The following is an 18,059-nucleotide window of genomic DNA, read 5'->3' as shown; positions in this document are numbered from 1 at the left end:
GAATTCCACAGACCACCATGATGTGCAATCCTAGTCCTCAAGCTTTGCCAACTCTAAATCCTTTTGCTTTGTGATTAGCGTCATGAACACATCAAACATTGGAACTATTATGAGACACAGGTTCTTCCAAATATTTGTAAGAAGGTGATCACTCGAAAAGGTATCCCCTTGTGGTGCACTTTGACATGTGTTTGTAATTTTTCACATTTTATTTTTTGGAGATGTAAACTACCATTATTGGCATCGCGTGTGATTAGTCAAAATAACTTTATTTGCATAAGACACAAAAGATTGTGAATGTATTACACATATATATACATCACATTTTGATTAGTCAAAAGCATTATGTTAGTTTGAACACCTCTATTAAATATCCTTATGATGATGATATTTTATCACATGATCAATATCTTTAAAAATATAATATAATCGCAAGACATAAAAGAGCATAAAAGATCACCGTATGCTAAGAGGCCACGTTATATACCAAAACGTCTTTTTTATCAATAGTATTACAAAAGGTAACTACAATGGCCTAACTTTTGACGACACTACAACACGTCGGGGGCATAACAGCGTTTACTAGTAGCGTTCCAGTAACGTTTATTTTGTTAGGATATCAGGGATTTGTGTCCTTGTCCCGTAGTAAAATATCAGTACTCAGTAGAGCAAAATTTTGCTGCTTAGCAGCACCTATAGTAGCAAAGTTTGGCTATTGTTTCATTGCTAGGCAACGAAATTTTAATGCTGAGCAGCGAGTATAGCAACGAAATTTCATTGCTATAATGTAATTTTATTATTGCTTGAGTAGCAAGAATAGCAGTGAAATGTCCTTGCTATTCTCACTGCATAAAATTCTATAGAGTTCTTAAGTGTTAAATTTAAGTTATACATGTCACGTAGACACAGAAAATGATTATAGTAAAAAAAACATCCATTAGAACCCTTGGAGCCATGTTTTGAACAAAAAAAAAAAAGATAGTTGTTTTGAGAAGTAAAACAATGTCAAGATCATGAATCTATCCCATCTTGTAAATAAACCCAAATTTCGCTACTATTCTCACTACATAAAATTCTATAGAGTTGTTGAGTTTTGAATTTAAGTTATACATGTCACATAGACGCATAAAATGATTATAGTTTTCAAAGAAGCATTCATTACCCTTGGAGCCATGTTTCGAGCAAAAAAAAGATAGTAGAAAACTTTTGAGAAGGGAAACAATGTTAAGATCATGAATCTATCCCATCTTATATAATAAATCCATATGTGTTGCTTCATCAATGTCTATATCTAATGGAAACTTAATGAAAAGATGGGGTTCCATATCAATATCACTATCATTATCCAATGAACCATAGTCATGATTAATAGGTGACTCGTCATCTTTCTCGGATTGATGTTCCTCATACTCCTCCAAAATGTTTTCTTTTTCGTCTTCTTCTAATGAGCTGATTTGGGGTAGTACTTGCACCTCATCCAGAGATTCGACCTCCACATCTTGATCTTGAAAGATATGTTTTGAACAAGGGAAAACTTGTATAACATACCACCACTTTGGATTAATTCGATTGACGTGAAACACAACCTAATATCACAAAGCAAAGGGGTTACACTTTTATTATACTACATCAAGATTTATTGCTAGTATTGATTGGGTTACTGACGTGTTGACAGTGTTGAGGTGGTACGAAAGTATCTTTCTCCCCGAAAACTTGGTGGAATCAATTTGAAAGAACCCATTTGGATGTTTCTTCACGGTTGCTTGACCACCTCTATATATCACCTTGAACCATTTGACATCAAATATGAATAGACTAAATGCTCTAAACCCAACCTCAAGAATATCTTGAATAGTTTCACAATACTCAAGATTGTTCTCTATGACATTAGTATCATGTCTACTAGCTTGACTTTCTTGCTCAAAAGTTGCCATCACACCACAATTAAATGTGTTACTTTAGAATCCACACGCTCTGTGCAAAAGTGCCTTCCCTCTGACCATGTTGCATTATATAGTTTTTACTAACATTAAACAAAAGCATGACATTTAGTATAGTGCATTAAACAAGGTATAAAACTATCGAAGCATGAGATAGAGATGAAGAATTGTTAATCCAATTCTAGGATTAACAAGAGCTACCACCATTATCTTACATCAAGGAGTCACAGTAGATACACCGAAGGGTCATACATTTAGGATATGAAGCAATAGTGTCCAAAGCTACAACTTGGACGGGCGCCCGTAATGGTGTGACAGAGTATTTATGGTTATTCCCACTTCAAGAGTGTGTGGTAGCAAGTTAGGATGAAATCCTAAGTGATGTATTTCATAGATATATTATAAGAGTAGCCATTGTAATAGCATTAGCCTAAAGTGCCCGACTGACCACAGTTTAAGTGAGTGTGAACACTTATGGCCATATATATAAGTGAATTTCTCTCATAATGCAAGATACTCTCCCATTGTACAATTGAGTCTTGCTCTTGCTAATTCTCTTGCTAATCTCTCTCCCTAATGTATGCTAGTGAGTGTGTGTGAGTGAAGTGAGGTGAGAGGAGAGACGAGGACCCGTAGTGCAATGCGATGGTGTAACAACGCTTATGGGAGACGTGGTGGAATTGCTTCTCAAGGAGTTGTAGAGCTTGGAGACCTCTAGGGTTACGAGTTCGGCCATTGGAAAGATCCTCTCACGACAGTTGCGGTTCACCAGGTAATTTCTTTTTGGATGTGTTTCAATGGATGTGTTTCAAGGAGGGTTAGGGTGAGCCATGACATTTTTGGAGCCGCTGCCGACGAGGAGCCATCCCTTGGCTTTTTCCATCGTTTTGCCTCTAATCTACGCATAAACCATTGCCCATTATATTGATTGATGGTTTTTCATAAAAAAGATGTGGAATTGATGGTGATTTGTTTGAGATTTGGTGTAGAATAGCTCTCTTTTTTATTTTTGAAAATAATATTTTTTGTTTAATTTTTAGATTAATTTGTTGTTTTTGTTGTTGTTTTTGTTTTATGGTTTTTCATGTTCTTAGGGCTTGCACATAGTTTGTATTAGGCTTAGTTTGCATCCATTGCATCAAACAATGCAAGAGAATGCATTTCTTAGTGAATGTTAGCTCTCTTTAGTTTAAACATAGATCTAAGATCATTAATTCTAGTTTAATTGTGTGTTTTTTGTTGAAATTGTTTGGATTAGAGTGTTAGGAAGCATTAGGAGTAGCTTAATCTTTCAAAAAATTTCTTAAAACCATAAAAAAATCCTTGAATTTGACTAATTTCTCTTAATGGTCTGGTTTTTGTCATTAAGGGTGATTAACCTTGTTCAAGAGGCCAAAAATTAAAATGTGTTAGTTGGGGTCTAAATTGATCATATGAGTAGTCAAAGTTTAAATTTTTGAGTGTTTTGAGAGCATCTGGATGCATCAAAACACCTAATCACATCAATTTTTTGATCAATTGGAGAAATTTGACTCTCTTTGCTTAATTTTATCTTAAAGAGGAGACTATAATTAAGAGTCTAATTAATCTCTTAATTTAGATTAATTTACACAATTGTTGATATATAAAGATTAGTTTTTCCTTGCTCTATCCAATGATGTACTCACTTGTGTGAATTAATTAAGGATTAGTAGTTAATTAGAGACCTTGATTAGTATAAAAGAGGAAAAGATTAGTGAAAGAATTAATCTTGGATTAATTTTTAATCACTTTTTTACATAACTCGTTAAGGCTAATGAGCATTCAATGAGTAGATGCTCATGAGTTGTCAATTTGTCTATTTTGAGGGTCATTTATGAAGGGTGTAAGGGGTGTCATTAAAAGGTTGACTTTTTTGATGCCTACTTACCTTTTTGAAAAAATTCCCATATCCCTTTCATTTTAAATTCAAAAAATATCCCCCCCCAAAAAAAAATAAATTCATATTTTCTATTAGACTAAAAGGGAAAAAAATTCCGTCCGTGAAACGAAAATTTGGCCTTGAACAGAAAAAAATCCGTTTGTGAAATTGCGGTCGATGGAAAAATTTCGTTTGTTGTGAAACGAAAATTTGGCCGCCGTGAACGGAAAAGTCCATCCGTGAAAGGAAAAATTCCGTCCGTGAAACAGAAACCCAACCCATTTCGTCCGTGAAAGTGCAGGCGACGGAAAAAATTCCGTCCGTTCAACGGAAAAAATTTCATTCGTGAAACGAAAATCCGGCCGTGAAGAATGGAAAAAAATTCCGTCTGTGAAAGTGCAAGGCGACAAAAAAAAGTCCGTCCGTGAAACGGAAATCCGGCCATGAACATAAAAAGTTTCGTCTGTCTGTAAAAGTATAGGCGATGGAAAAAAGTCCATTCCTGAAACGGAAATCCGACCACCATGAACATAAAAAATTCCGTTCGTGAAAGTGCAGGCGATGGAATAAAGTCCATTAGTGAAACCGAAATCTGACCGCCGTGAATAGAAAAAAGTCCATCCGTGAAAGTGCAAGCGACGGAAAAAAGTTCGTCCGTGAAACGATATCTGACCGTGAAAGAAATTCCGACGAGAAATTCCGGCCATGAAGGAAATTTCGGCGAGAAATTATAGCCGTGAAAGTGTAGGCCGTGAAATGGTTCGCCGTGAAAGTGCAAGCTGTGAAAGGGTTCATCATGAAATGGTCTGCCATGAAATGGTCCGCCGTGAAAGTGCAGGCCGTGAAAAGGTCCGGCCGTGAAAGTGCAAGCCGTGAAAAAAAAACTCTAGAAAACACCCCTGTTTGGAGGCCCGTATATCTTCTAAACCGTATATCCAATGAAGGCGCTTTAGGGCTCATCAGAAAGCTGACATCGAGCTCTTTGACTTTGAAGAAAGTTGTCCGAAGTCAAAATTGACCATTTTGGCCTCCGACCATCAACCTCAAAATTCAACTCGAAAATCGAAGCAAAAAAGTCAAACCACGAAAAATCGTAAAAAACAGTACAAAAACGATGACGAGCCATATTCGGGCTATCTTTTAAGGGTCTAAATGACAAGCATATCATCACGTTTTACACCCCCTGTCACTTCAATTACATCGGGCTTTAACCCCTTGTCCAACATTCCTACAAATCCTATAAGAACCAACCCTTTCCTAGATGCCCACACCTTGGATATACTGACTAGTCTAGAAGGAAGGGGTGATGTCCCAAGGACTTACTGAGTCTCTTCCAATAAAAGCACTCACATACGGCCTCAATGATTCATACAGAAATACGGCCGTACAAATTTCCAATTATGGACAAATATGATGGAACAACAGACCTTGTTCAATTCATTCAAATGTTTGAACAGAGATATGAAGCGTTTGGAAATCCCAACTTCCCTACTAAGGTACATGCGTTGAACTTATGCGTAGAGGGAAAAGCTAGTCGATTGTTCATCGCATTGATGCCGGCGATCAAGATCAACTTCAAAACCTTGAAATCAGCCTTTATACATGGCTTTTTCGGACAAGGTGATCGGTGGAGTGCAACAACACAACTCTATTCAATTGAACGTCAACCCAATGAATCCATTAGAGATTTTATCCTTAGGATAAAACTCTTGGACTCACATTATGAGTCATGGGAAAAATTAAACGATGTTCAATTGAGGAGATGTTTTATGATGGGCTTGAAGAATAACAACTTACACAACTTGATCATTCTATCCAATCCAGAAACATTTGATCAATGTTGTAAAGAAGCAATACGTTTAGATGACAATATGCTAGAAGATGATCATGCTACAAGGAGTTCCTCATCTAAACCAAGTGAAGCAATGGTAGAAGAAAGATCAATCTCGAAATTAACATTCCCAGAATTTTATGCAGCCTTGCTTAAAACCTGACAGCCTGTTAACATATCTAAGAGAGGATGAAAACCTTCAAAACCAGACATCCTTAATGCCTCTCAAAGTGAGAAACGAATTGCCTTGTGTTAAGTGCAATCACTACGACCATCCCAATCCTCATTGTGCATACAAGACACCTGTTCTTCTATACTACATATATTGTAAAACCTTTGACTATGATACTAAAAAGTGTCCTGCTTCATCCACAATGGACTCAAAACCTTCATCTTCCATGCAACAAATAGAAACAGTCCAAAGGGTAGAAACTACTTAGAAGGCAGTTAATCGAACACTTTAGTGTTTCTATTGTCGTGGACCTCACAAGGTGGCAAATTGCACAGTTTGGAATACTTCCATGCCCATAGTCACTGACACCTTGTGACCCATGTGTAAATGATGTGGCATTGATCACATGTTCCAAGATTGCCCAAGACGAGTTGCTTCAATGCAACTTGTCTCACAAAATGCAACTCTTAATATTTTAAGTGTACAAAACGGGCAATTGTCCACGGTACCCTTGAATGTGTTTACACGCTTACAAGCCAAGACATGAGAAACAGTCAAAAGGAAAGCAAAAGACAATACCTCAACATGGGTAGAAGAACATGTTTTAAAACAGAACCTAAAAGAGAAAACAAAACCTTCTAAACCCAAGAAAAACAAGGGACTACAAAAAACTTTCGAAACCAAGGTCGAGTTAAAAGATAGGGAAAAGGAGCCTATGGAGGACAAAGACCCAAAAGGGGACACAATCCCAAAAGAGCCAAAAGCTATACATGATGCAGGAGCATCCACCTCAAAAACCACAATACAAACCACAACACCCATATGTGCGACACAGGATACAAAAACCCAAAAGAAAATTCGATCTCGTCGCATGGATAAATATAATGAAAAACTCACAAACCAAAGAAAGTAAGAGAATGAAACAAGTTCTAGTACATCACTAAGTGAGGATAAAACAAGTTCTTACTCTTCGCTCAGTGCACCACATAGACCCATCAAGAAAATAGAACCCACCCAACCACCCCAAATGGATAATAGTGATCACATGACATACACGGAATGCAAAAAGCAAGCTCAGGAGAGCATGCTTAGCATGGTTGAATGTCTTACATGGTCACCGGTTGTGATTGAGCCTCATAATGCCAATCCTAAAAGAGAAACCAAGATTCAAAGCCTAGAAGAGTACCACTTTTCCTTTCAAGAGGAAGAAGAAGACACACTCTCTACAGAACATTTGAGATAGATTGTACGAATTATACGCTTGAGACAGCATATAGGGAATTTGATAATTCCCTTATAAGATTAAAATAGTCTCTCAAAACCTCATTTGGAGGAAGGCTCTTCTCTCAAGATAAACCCAACATCACATTAACACTTGCACCTTTAAGGGCTTAACCTGATTTATACCAAGACACTTGGGTGTCAGTGGGACAACCTAAACTCATCCCTACCATTGGCAAGGAGACAGAGGCATTGCAAAGGGCACAGGTGGAACCTATGATGGCAACTCTGCGACCTTTGCCACCGTGGAATCAAGGTCTTAGGCTATATCACTACAAGAGTAGAAACCTGTAGTGACCCTTACATGGGTCGCTACACAGAAGTCGTTCCAAAGGTCACTCTTGACCATCGTTTAAACGACCTCTGTAACGACGTTTTTGAGATGCATAAACGATGCATAAACGATGCTTTTTGAGTGGCATAAACGATGCTTTTTGAGTGGCATAAACGATGCTTTTTGAGATGCATAAACGATGCTTTTTGAGTGGCATAAACCACATTTTTAGGGTGGCATATACATCGCGTTTGGGTGGCATAAACGACCTTTCGAGGGTGGCATAAACCACGTTGTTAGGTGGCATAAACAACGCTATTTGAGTGGCATAAACACCCAAGTTTGGGTGGCATAAGCGACCCTATTTGAGTGGCATAAACGACCCTACAAAGGTGTCATAAACAACATTATCTTAGTGGCATAAATGACTCTACGAAGGTGGCATAAACGACCCTTTTTGAGTGGCATAAACACCCAAGTTTGGGTGGCATAAGCGACACAATTTGTATTATTTTTTTTAGCCATTGGAATCGCTTAAAAGACCTTTGTTCTGAACGTTTTTTTTAGCCGATGCGCATTCTCTCTCTCTCTCTCATACACATTATCTCCACTTGTGTATCCTGCACACACATTCTCTCTCTCTTTCTCCCTCTCTCTCTCACACACACACACACTTCACATAAACATTAGTCTCTCTCTCTTTCTCTCTCTTTCTCCCTCTCTCTCTCTCTCACACATACACACACACTTCACGTAAACATTGGTCTCTCTCTCTCTCTCTCTCTCTCTCTCTCTCTCTCTCATACATCTCTCTCTCTCTCTCTCTCTCTCTCTCTCTCTCTCTCTCTCTCTCTCTCTCTCTCTCTCTCTCTCTCTCTCTCACACACACACACACACACACACACATACGCACGCGCATTCGTGTACGACAAAAGACCCAAGAATCGACATACATCGACTTTTGAAAAAGCAATGGCCGACATCGATTACGGTAAGTATAAATTAAATTTTGCAATCAATTAACATTTAAATCTATAGATTTGGAAGGTAGACACTTCAAGAAACTCTTGATAGATGTAACACATGTGCATCATGGCCAAAAACACACATACATAAAGAAAATGTTAATGAAAGAGTGCCATCATTCTGAATGAGCGACTATATGTACCAAAAAATTATGTCTACAAACTTAGCACTAAATGGCTCTATCATTAATCGGAGTCATCGGAGGAAGAGTCCTCCTCTTGTACATTCTTGGGTGGTTGCGATGATAACCCTGCTGCTACCTGTCGAGCAACCTCGTCCATGTCGTTCTCACCATGTTGCTCCTGCAACAATTAAAAATGTCTATTAGCTATTTGAGTATAAAAAAAACCACATAACATATAACACATGCAGATCTTGATTGGCATAAAATAATATTTGATAGAATTACTTACAAAAGCATCGGGTGTCGGCATCTCCTTCTGTAGCGCTCTGTAGCCGTAAATTGTGGCTCTCCGTATCTCGTCTACACATGGTGCTCGACCATAATCCTTTCTCTGTCATTTAAACATTGCATATATATAAGTAAGCAGTGAATTGAATGCATATGAGATCACATATATATATATATATATACACATATATATATATATACATATATATATATATACATATACATATATATATATATACATATACATATATATATATATACATATACATATATATATATATACATATACATATATATATATATACATATACATATATATATATATATATATATATATATATATATATACAAATAGCTATAGATAGACGAACAAAAAATTTGTGCACTTACAAAGAGTGCTCGAAAGCCACTAGAGCCCATCCGGCCAAGGCGAGAGGTGTGCCCTGACTGGACACGAGCCTGTGCCACTACTAGAGCTTGAGGGCATACCGACGTTAAAATACCGACGCAAATGTCGAACATCGGTATGCCCGTCGTAATCTTGGAGGACACAAGTCGGGCGGGCTAATTTTAAATTTTTGTATACCGACGCGTATACCGACGCTTTTACCGTTGCACATACCGACGCATATTCCGGGGTATATACCAGCGCACATGCCGACGCACATACCGACGCTCGTAAGTTTTTTACAGCCGAGAGCGTATTGTTCTCTGTTTTTCGCGGCGTTGCAGAGAAGGTGCGTTTAAGCATCTCCTTCCTTCCTTCCTCTTTTCTCCTCTTCTCCTTCTCCACTTTAACTTGTATGCTCTTGCTTTTACTAATATGCTCTTTGCTCTTGCTTTTGCTTTTTAATTTAGGATATAGGCCGTTTAGGGTTTTGTGTTCTTTTTGGTTCTCTATGCATGTTGAGAGCTCTCTATGTATGCATAGATCTCCTAATGCATGCATAGAGATTTTAGGGATTTGTATTACTTTGTATTAGTTCTTATTCTTATGTTTAATTTACTAATTACTTTGTTTAATATTTTGTTTTGCAGCTCTTTCACCAATCTTTCACCAATCCTCTCCTTCAGCTTCGCAAAAAAGAGGTAGACCCTCTTTCCATTTTCCTTGTTTATGCTTTTTTCTACGTATTATTGCACCCATGTTTTATGGTTTAGGGTTAGTTTAGGGTTCTTGCAATTGCAAGCTTATACATAAGATTATTGCAAGAACTATGCATAAAACCTATCATAAGCTTGCAATCTCTATGTATAGCCTTCTTGCAAGCTTTATGCATAAGCTCTATTCATAGAGCTTGCGAGCTTGTGAAATCTCTATGCATAAGCTCTATGCATAGGCTTTATGCATAGAGTTTACAAGCTTATAAAATCTCTATGCATAGATTTCTTGAAAGCTTGCATGGACATTGTACATAGAGCTTGCATAGCCTTCTTGTTGAAAGCTCTATGCATAGCCTCGGGGGGGTCACTATATGTAAATCCTCTATATCACGTGCGTTCAAGGCCTATTTAAAAAGTCCCTTATCTGTGAATTTTTTAGTGAATATAATGTATCCTTTCCTATTCAAATCTGTAAATTTTTTTTAAAATACAATAAATAAATCCCCTCTGTAAATATATTTCTGTAAGTTTTAAATATTTAAAATGTCCTTCTGTTGAACCCACGTGATACTTACATATTTATACGAGTGACCCCCCCGAGTGCATAGCCTTCTTGTAAAAGCTTAATGCAAAAGCTCTATGTATAGGCTTTATACATAGAGGTTGTAAGATTATGAAAGCTCTATACATAGGGCTTATAAGCTTATGCAAGATCTATACATAGAGTTTATGCATAGAGCTATATGAATCTAGCTAAATGCATGAATTAAGATCTATGCATAAAGCCTAATACATAATGTTTTATGTATAAATCTTATGGATGAGCTTTATGCATAAGGCTTCACATGCGTTATGTTTTTATGCATAAAGCTTTTTTTGATGTAGAGTGCCTTTCATGGATGGAGAGCATAAGCTTTTTGAATGTTTATACTCTCTTATACATATAACATATATTTCTTATGCTCTGTTTTCTATGCATAAGGTATTCTCATTATTCATAGAGTTTATATATGTTATCAAGGTAAGATCTCTTATCCATGTAAGACAAGATCATGTTTATTACACCATTGGGTGATGGGATTAAGGGTTAGCATAGTGCATAAGGCTTATAGCATAGAGCTTATGCATAAGACTTATGCATATGACTTATGCATAGAGCTTATGCATAAGTCTTGCAGCCTTATTATGCAAGCTTATACTTAAGGCTTACAAGCCTTACTATGCATACGATAGCATAAACCTTATTATGCATACGATAGCATAAACCTTATTCATAAAGCTTGCATAAGACTTACGTATAGAGCATTACACATAAGCTTATGTATAGATCATTATGCATAGGCTTTATGCATAAGGCTCTATGCATAAGACTTATGCATATGGCTTATGCATAAGGCTCTATGCATAGAGCTTATGCATAAGACTTATGCATATGGCTTATGCATTGAGCTTATGCATAAGTCTTGCAGCCTTATTATGCAAGCTTATACTTAAGGCTTGCAAGCCTTACTATGCATATGATAGCATAAACCTTATTCATAAAGCTTGCATAAGACTTACGTATAGAGCAGTACACATAAGCTTATGTATAGATCATTATGCATAGGCTTTATGCATAAGGCTCTATGCGTTCAGCTTTAGGTGTAGGCTTCTATGCATAGAGCTCAATGTGTAGGCTCTATTTACAGAATCTTGGCATATAGATTTTTGCATAAGGCCTTTATAAATAGCTATTTATGAATAGAGATAGCCTCTCTCTCCATCCTTGTTCTAATTACCTTCTTAATTTTGTATGGAGAGAAGATAAGCTAATGTATAAGTTATTTTTAAAATCTCCCTCAACGGACTGGGAAAAAGAAGCCCATTTGACGCTTTTTTTAATATTTTTAAAGTCTCCCTCAACGGCTGGGGAAAAGAAGCCCGTTTGACGCTTTAAATGTTATTTTTAAAATCTCCCTCACGGTTGGGAAAAAGAAGCTCTATTTTATGGTTTACATAATGCTTTGTGTAATGCATAATGATTTGTATTTAATGAGCTATATATACATGTTATCCTGCTAGATGGAGCCTCTCAATCTTGAAGAGAGAATAGCGTGTCCATGCATGCGATGAAAGTACCAAATCTTTCGAAAACGAAGGATTTGCAACCAGCATGTTCATGACGCTGGCATATTTCCAATGGAGCGCTTGCAAAATTTACGGTTTCAATCGTACAACCAAGCAAGTGTGCAGCCGCATCTTGATAACATTGCACCTATGAATTCTCGTCCCCAACAAAGGATGAGGATATCGAAGGAGGGAGTGACAGATGGAGCTCAATTTTAACAGCACCCGAGGGGATGGAAGAAGGTCAGGAAATGGAAGAAGGTCCAATGGAAGAAATGTTGGATGCCTTCATCGAGCAACAAGAAGCTCTCTTCGAGGAGCATGAACATGAAGATCATCCACCACGACATTCTCAACGGTCAAATTATGAACCAGAGGAAGAGGCCATGCGTAAACTTGCACGCCTTCCATTATACAATGGTGCCAACATATCTGTATTGCGTGCATCTCTTACGATGCTAAATTTGCAGTCAATTTTTGGATGGTCTAATACAAGTGTCACTGAACTATTCAAGTAAGGAATTTTTTTGGAGATTACACCTAATGTTGAAATGATAAATTTTCAACTTGTATTTGACTAAATCTTAATAGTAACGATCAGATATTGCCATACTTGCAGGCTTTTGAAAGACCAGATATTGCCCCCCGGCGGCAACGAGATGCCTCCATCTCGTGCAGATGCCAAGAAGTTATTGAAATCCATAGGCATGGATTACAATAATATTCATGCTTGTCGCAATGATTGTTGCCTCTTCCGCCATGAATATGAGCATTTGCAAGAATGTCCCCATTGTGGTTCTAACAGATATAGAGAAGATGTTCAGGGGGAAGCTATCCCAGTAAAGGTTCTTAGGCACTTTCCAATCATCCCAAGAATAAAAAGCATGTTCAGGTGTAAATCTATAGCAAGCTTGATGACATGGCATGCCACAACTCGATCCACAGATGAAGTGATGCGTGTGCCTGCTGATTCACCTGCATGGAGACACATTGAAGAGAAATGGCCAGCTTTTAAGGAAGAACCTCGAAACCTCCGTCTTGGCCTAGCAATGGATGGTGTAAACCCTTTTGGTTTAAGGAGCTCTTCATGGAGCACATGGCCTGTTTGCCTTGTGAATTATAATCTTCCGCCATGGTTAGCAATAAAGAAAGGTCATTTGTTGCTCTCATTAATAGTTCCAGGAAAGTACAAGGTGAAGAACATGGATGTATATTTGGCACCACTTATTGATGAGTTACGCACCTTGTGGAACGGAATTGAAGTGAAGGACATGTCAAAGCAGCAGAGTGGCCAAAGACTTACAACTGTGCAAGGTATTCTCATGTGGACAATGCATGATTGGCCTGGCTATGGAGAATGCTCAGGTTTGTCTATATCGGGTTACAATGCATGTCCTGTATGTGGTCCTCGACATGATTCAAGATACTCAAAAGCATTACGAAAGAATGTCTACCAAGGACATGTTAGGTATCTTCCAAAAAATAATGAATTGCGGGATGGTAATCTAGGAAGACCTCCTCCAAGTGCATTGAAGGCAAGCGATTGGAAGATCAAATGGGAGGAATGTGGCAACTTGGCATGTCCTGGGATGAAGAGGCTCTCTATCTTTCACCAACTCCCCTATTGGGGTGATCTCCTTATAAACCATTTGCTTGACCCGATGCATATTTTCAAGAATGTAGCTGACATTCTATGGAAGACCATGACAGGAAAAAAGGAGACTAAAGGCCAAAGGGATGACTTGGAAGAGATTGGTTGCATGCAAGAGTTGTGGGCTCGCACTAGACCCAATGGAAAGGTGCTACTTCCAAGAGCCCCATGGGTTTTTAGTAAGATGGAGGAACAACAAGTCAAGAGGACAATTTCAGAGTTTCGGACTCCTACAGGTTGTATGCATTGCTTGAAAAGTGCATTTACAAAGGATGATGATCTTAGTGGCCTCAAGAGTCATGATTGGCACAAGTTTCTACAATTTGTGCTACCCATAGCAATAAAAGATTGCCTCACTGAAGACATTAGAGCTACTATCTATAAGATTGGCACATTGGTGCGCTGGATTTCTTCAAAAGAGATAAAGAGAGACACTTTGGAGACAGCGCGTTTAAAATCCATAGTCTGCATGGTAGAGAAGTTTTTCCCTACAAGTTTATTAACAATCCAGATGCATCTGCTAGTTCATGTTGTAGATGACGTTGCAGTTGCTGGAACAGTCCATTCAAGATGGATGTTCTTTTTGGAGAGGTTTATGAAGACATTAAAGGGATTTGTTCGCCAAATGGCTCGCTCAGAGGGTAGTATGTCAGAAGGGTGGCTGATACAAGAGTCCCTTGTTTACATCACTAAATATTTAAGTTCCTCAGATCCAGAGATACCTCGACTATGGTCTCAAGAGTCTAACATGCAAGTCATTGGTGAGGAACCTCAAGGCCAAGGCATTAAGAGAAAGATGGATAACAATTTGAGGGAAAAAATCAATAAATTTTGCATCTTGAACTCTCATGTAATGGAGAAGTGGATTGAGACATATGAAGCTCTCAAGCGACAGCGAGTACAAGATCGTTTAAGTTTCAGAAGAAATCGCACTACAAGAAATCTCCCATATCCAGAAGGTATGCAAGCTCTTCCAGACTTTCCCACAGGTAGATGGCTAGAAGTTACAATTTTAGAAGCCAAACGTGCTGGTTTAACTATAACAGAGGAGGAGGAGGAGCTTACAAAAGGATGCGATTGGCATGTAAGTGTTTAAGTTCTACATGTCTCTCTTTTTTTTCTCTACATGTCTCAGTGTTTGTTTCTCCATCAACAATCTTTATGTGCTATTTGTAGTATCACAAATATGGGGCGTTTTGGTCACATGGATGTCATTTTCGAGTAGAACGAATAGACCAAAGAAGAGCAACCTTTGATTGTGGTGTCACAGCACAGTTTGTTCAAGAAAGTCGTGCAAGTGCAAGTGATGATAACACAATTACTGGAATGCTTGATTACTTTGGAACCATTCAAGATATATTAAAGGTTGGCTTCAGAAGTTTTGAGTTGTTTATCTTTGATGTGAAGTGGTTCAAGGTAATCACGAATGGGTCACATGCAACTGTACGTAGAGACAAGAGTGGCCTCATCCAAGTGGACTCCACAAAGGTATGGACCGATCAGCAAGATACTTTTGTGCGCCCAGAGCATTGTGAGCAGGTTGTCTTTAAAGCGGATCCAAAAGATCCACGCTGGCTATTTGTGGTTCAAGTCGCCCCTCGTAGTAAGCAAATTTTTGAAGAATTTGAGCTACAACAGGGTGATGTGGATGCACAGGGTGGTGGAGAGCAGCAAGAACAAGCCGATATCAACAATGAAGAGAAGCAACTAGAGCAAGATCCAAATGAAGAGGTGCAAACCAAGGAAGCTGAAAAACATGTTGAGGAAGAAGACATAGATGATGAGGACATCCTTCATCAAGGGACTTTTAATGATGAGGATGTTGAAATGTACATAGACATAGATCTCTTTGGGGCTACTGATCTTAATGAGGATGATAGAATAGATAATGATTTTTAAAATGATGTATCTTAATGATTATGCAAATAGTTATGACATATTTGTAATGATTTTATGACATTAAAGGTCCTTTCATTGTTTACCATTGTTAATGTTTACCATCATAATCACTACTGTAGGTGCAAGAAGTTGATATAGTTTTACCATTGTTGTTTATCATTGTTAATGTTTGTCATATGGTTCTTTCATTGTTTACCGTGTAATTTTCATTTCGCACAAGTTTGTCATATGGTTTTTTGTCCAACAGGCCATGGGTGACTCACCGCCCTACGACTACAGTCCTGATTTCTCATTTAATCCTACACCGCAGGGCATGAGTCCCCAGCAGTTATATGGTTTTCTTTCGTCCATGACTCCAGAGCACAGAGCCATGGCTCAGAGTTATTGGGGTTCTGGAGCAGGGACATCTGCCTCACCATCTGGCTTCCCGACGCCAGTTCCCACACCCGTGGGTACGACAGCAGCTCCCACACCTCATACCACACAGCCTTCCACTCCTCTTATAGCTCGATCTACCACCTCTTCACATAGACGTCGCTCACGTAGTAGGTCTTCAGGGGGAGGTTGTTGTGGTGGTAGTGCCACAGATGCTATGACACCACCACCACGTGAGCGTCGTCCTTCGCTCTCATCTGTTGATAGCACACCCATAGGGTCACCTTCCACTCCCTCCTGGGGTGCACATGACCATGACAACAGCAAGATATACACAATTAGGGATGGGAAACCAATAATGAATAGTGCAGGGAAGGCAATGAAGACACGCATTCGACAATTGTGCACTATACAGTTTCACGACTCTATCATGACTAAATGGGATCAGCAAGATAAGGGGAAGAAAAATTATATAAATACAAAGATAAAGCAAGAGTTTCAGCCATCTGACCCTATGAATGTCGTCTCTAATGAGTGGATACAGTATACAACTCGCATTTTGATGGGGCATCATAGGTCAGAGGCGAGGGATGCATTTAGAGAGGGGAAAGAGAAACCTGTTTGGCTAGATGACAGGGAGTGGGCAGCCATTGCTCAGGAGCTCACAGAGACACCAGAGAGGTTTCAACAACAAAGAGAGGCGGCAAGGGCAAGACTCCAAACAGTAGGGGCTTCTCATCTTGGGAGTGGTGGTTACGAAACCATGTGCCATGAATTCGTAAGTATTTGTAGCAATTTTATTTATGTAAATGTATGTACGTGGGCTAAATGTTGATTTTTAAAGTTATAATTGTTAATCGTTTGTGTAGGAGTTGGCCATGAATCACCCACCAAGTAGGCGAGAGGAGAAGTACGCTCACAAACATGGCCTTGTGGCCTTATTTGAGATGCTTGAAGAAGAAGGAGAGACCATCAATTGGGAGGCATTACCATGATGTAAGATGACCTTCAAACTAATGGTATATGATCAAAAGATTCTTGAGTATTAATGTTTAATTTAATTTCTTGTTTATCGATCTCAAAAATAAAAAAACGAGCACGGTTATTTTTGTGCTCTATTTTAGACAGAATGGTGCTGTCTGTTTGCTGTTGTTGATCATGTTCATTGCAGGCAGCCAGGCAGCACTATTCTGTCCAAAAAAAAAATTTTGGTACAGCGTCGGTATATTCCCCGGTATATACACCGGTATATTCACCAGTATATGTGCCGGTATTCGTGTCGGTACTGCCGTCGGTATATATGCCAGTGAACATCGGTATAGAAATAGGTATACACACTGGTATAAGTGCTAGTATCGTGGCCGGTATAAACGCCAGTACAGCCGTTGGTATTAGCGCCGGTTAAACGTCGGTATAGACACCGGTATAGGCACCGGTATTGTTTCCCGACGCTTATACCGACGTCGTCGTTCCGACGCATATACCGGCGTTTATATCGATGAGACGGGGCTTTTTTAGACCCCGTTCAATGACGTCGGCATAAGCGCCGGTATTAGGCTACCATGTAGTAGTGTGCTGCCTCCTGCAAATTAAATGCGCTTTTATATGAATATATAATTAATGCTATTCGAGAAGTACCTATCAGATGCATTGAGTGAATTAACTTTGTGTACCTTCTGTTGAGGCCATGTCACTCTCAAGCGAATCTCTTTCCTGAAGTGCCACCAAGAATCTCTGCACATCGCAGGTGGGTGTGTATGCTCAGGGACGACCGTAAATTTCCTAAGCATTTAACAACAGTGTGTTATTACAAGGTTTCACCATAGTTAGTAAAGGCATTATGATGATAGGTGTAGCCCACTATTCCAGTGTGCATTATGATGATAGGTGTAGCCCATAAATCTTGTGCATGTGTCATGGTAAGTAACTCCTCCCATGATCGCTTTTCAGAAGGGATCATATGAGATCTATGAGTAGTGTTGTCTGATGGCATGGGAGAGTTATTAAAGTCTCCGCCAAGAAGGGCACAAGATCGCCATGGGTAAGAAGCAATGGCATGCCACATGGAAGCTCTGGAAGCAAAAGTTT

The 18,059-nt window shown here is 38.9% G+C and overlaps 1 protein-coding gene and 1 long non-coding RNA gene across 4 annotated transcripts in view; both read right to left on the bottom strand.

Moving 5' to 3' along the window:
* Positions 1 to 18,059, bottom strand: part of LOC147620153 (Zn-dependent exopeptidases superfamily protein) — a 324,985-nt gene that overhangs the window by 117,138 nt on the left and 189,788 nt on the right. The gene's annotated exons all lie outside the window — the stretch shown is intronic.
* Positions 8,492 to 8,932, bottom strand: LOC147620155 (uncharacterized). The gene is made up of 2 exons (XR_015261750.1): positions 8,838 to 8,932; positions 8,492 to 8,726 (listed from the first exon to the last, which is right to left on the bottom strand). It is a non-coding gene; the product is annotated as an uncharacterized LOC147620155 (long non-coding RNA).

Source organism: Cibotium barometz, chromosome 32, assembly GCF_041138505.1.
Source record: "Cibotium barometz isolate CiBa-2024 chromosome 32, ASM4113850v1, whole genome shotgun sequence".
NCBI classification, from domain to species: Eukaryota; Viridiplantae; Streptophyta; class Polypodiopsida; order Cyatheales; family Cibotiaceae; genus Cibotium; species Cibotium barometz.
Note: the sequence above shows the minus strand (reverse complement) of the source record. Positions and strands in the feature narration are given on the sequence as shown.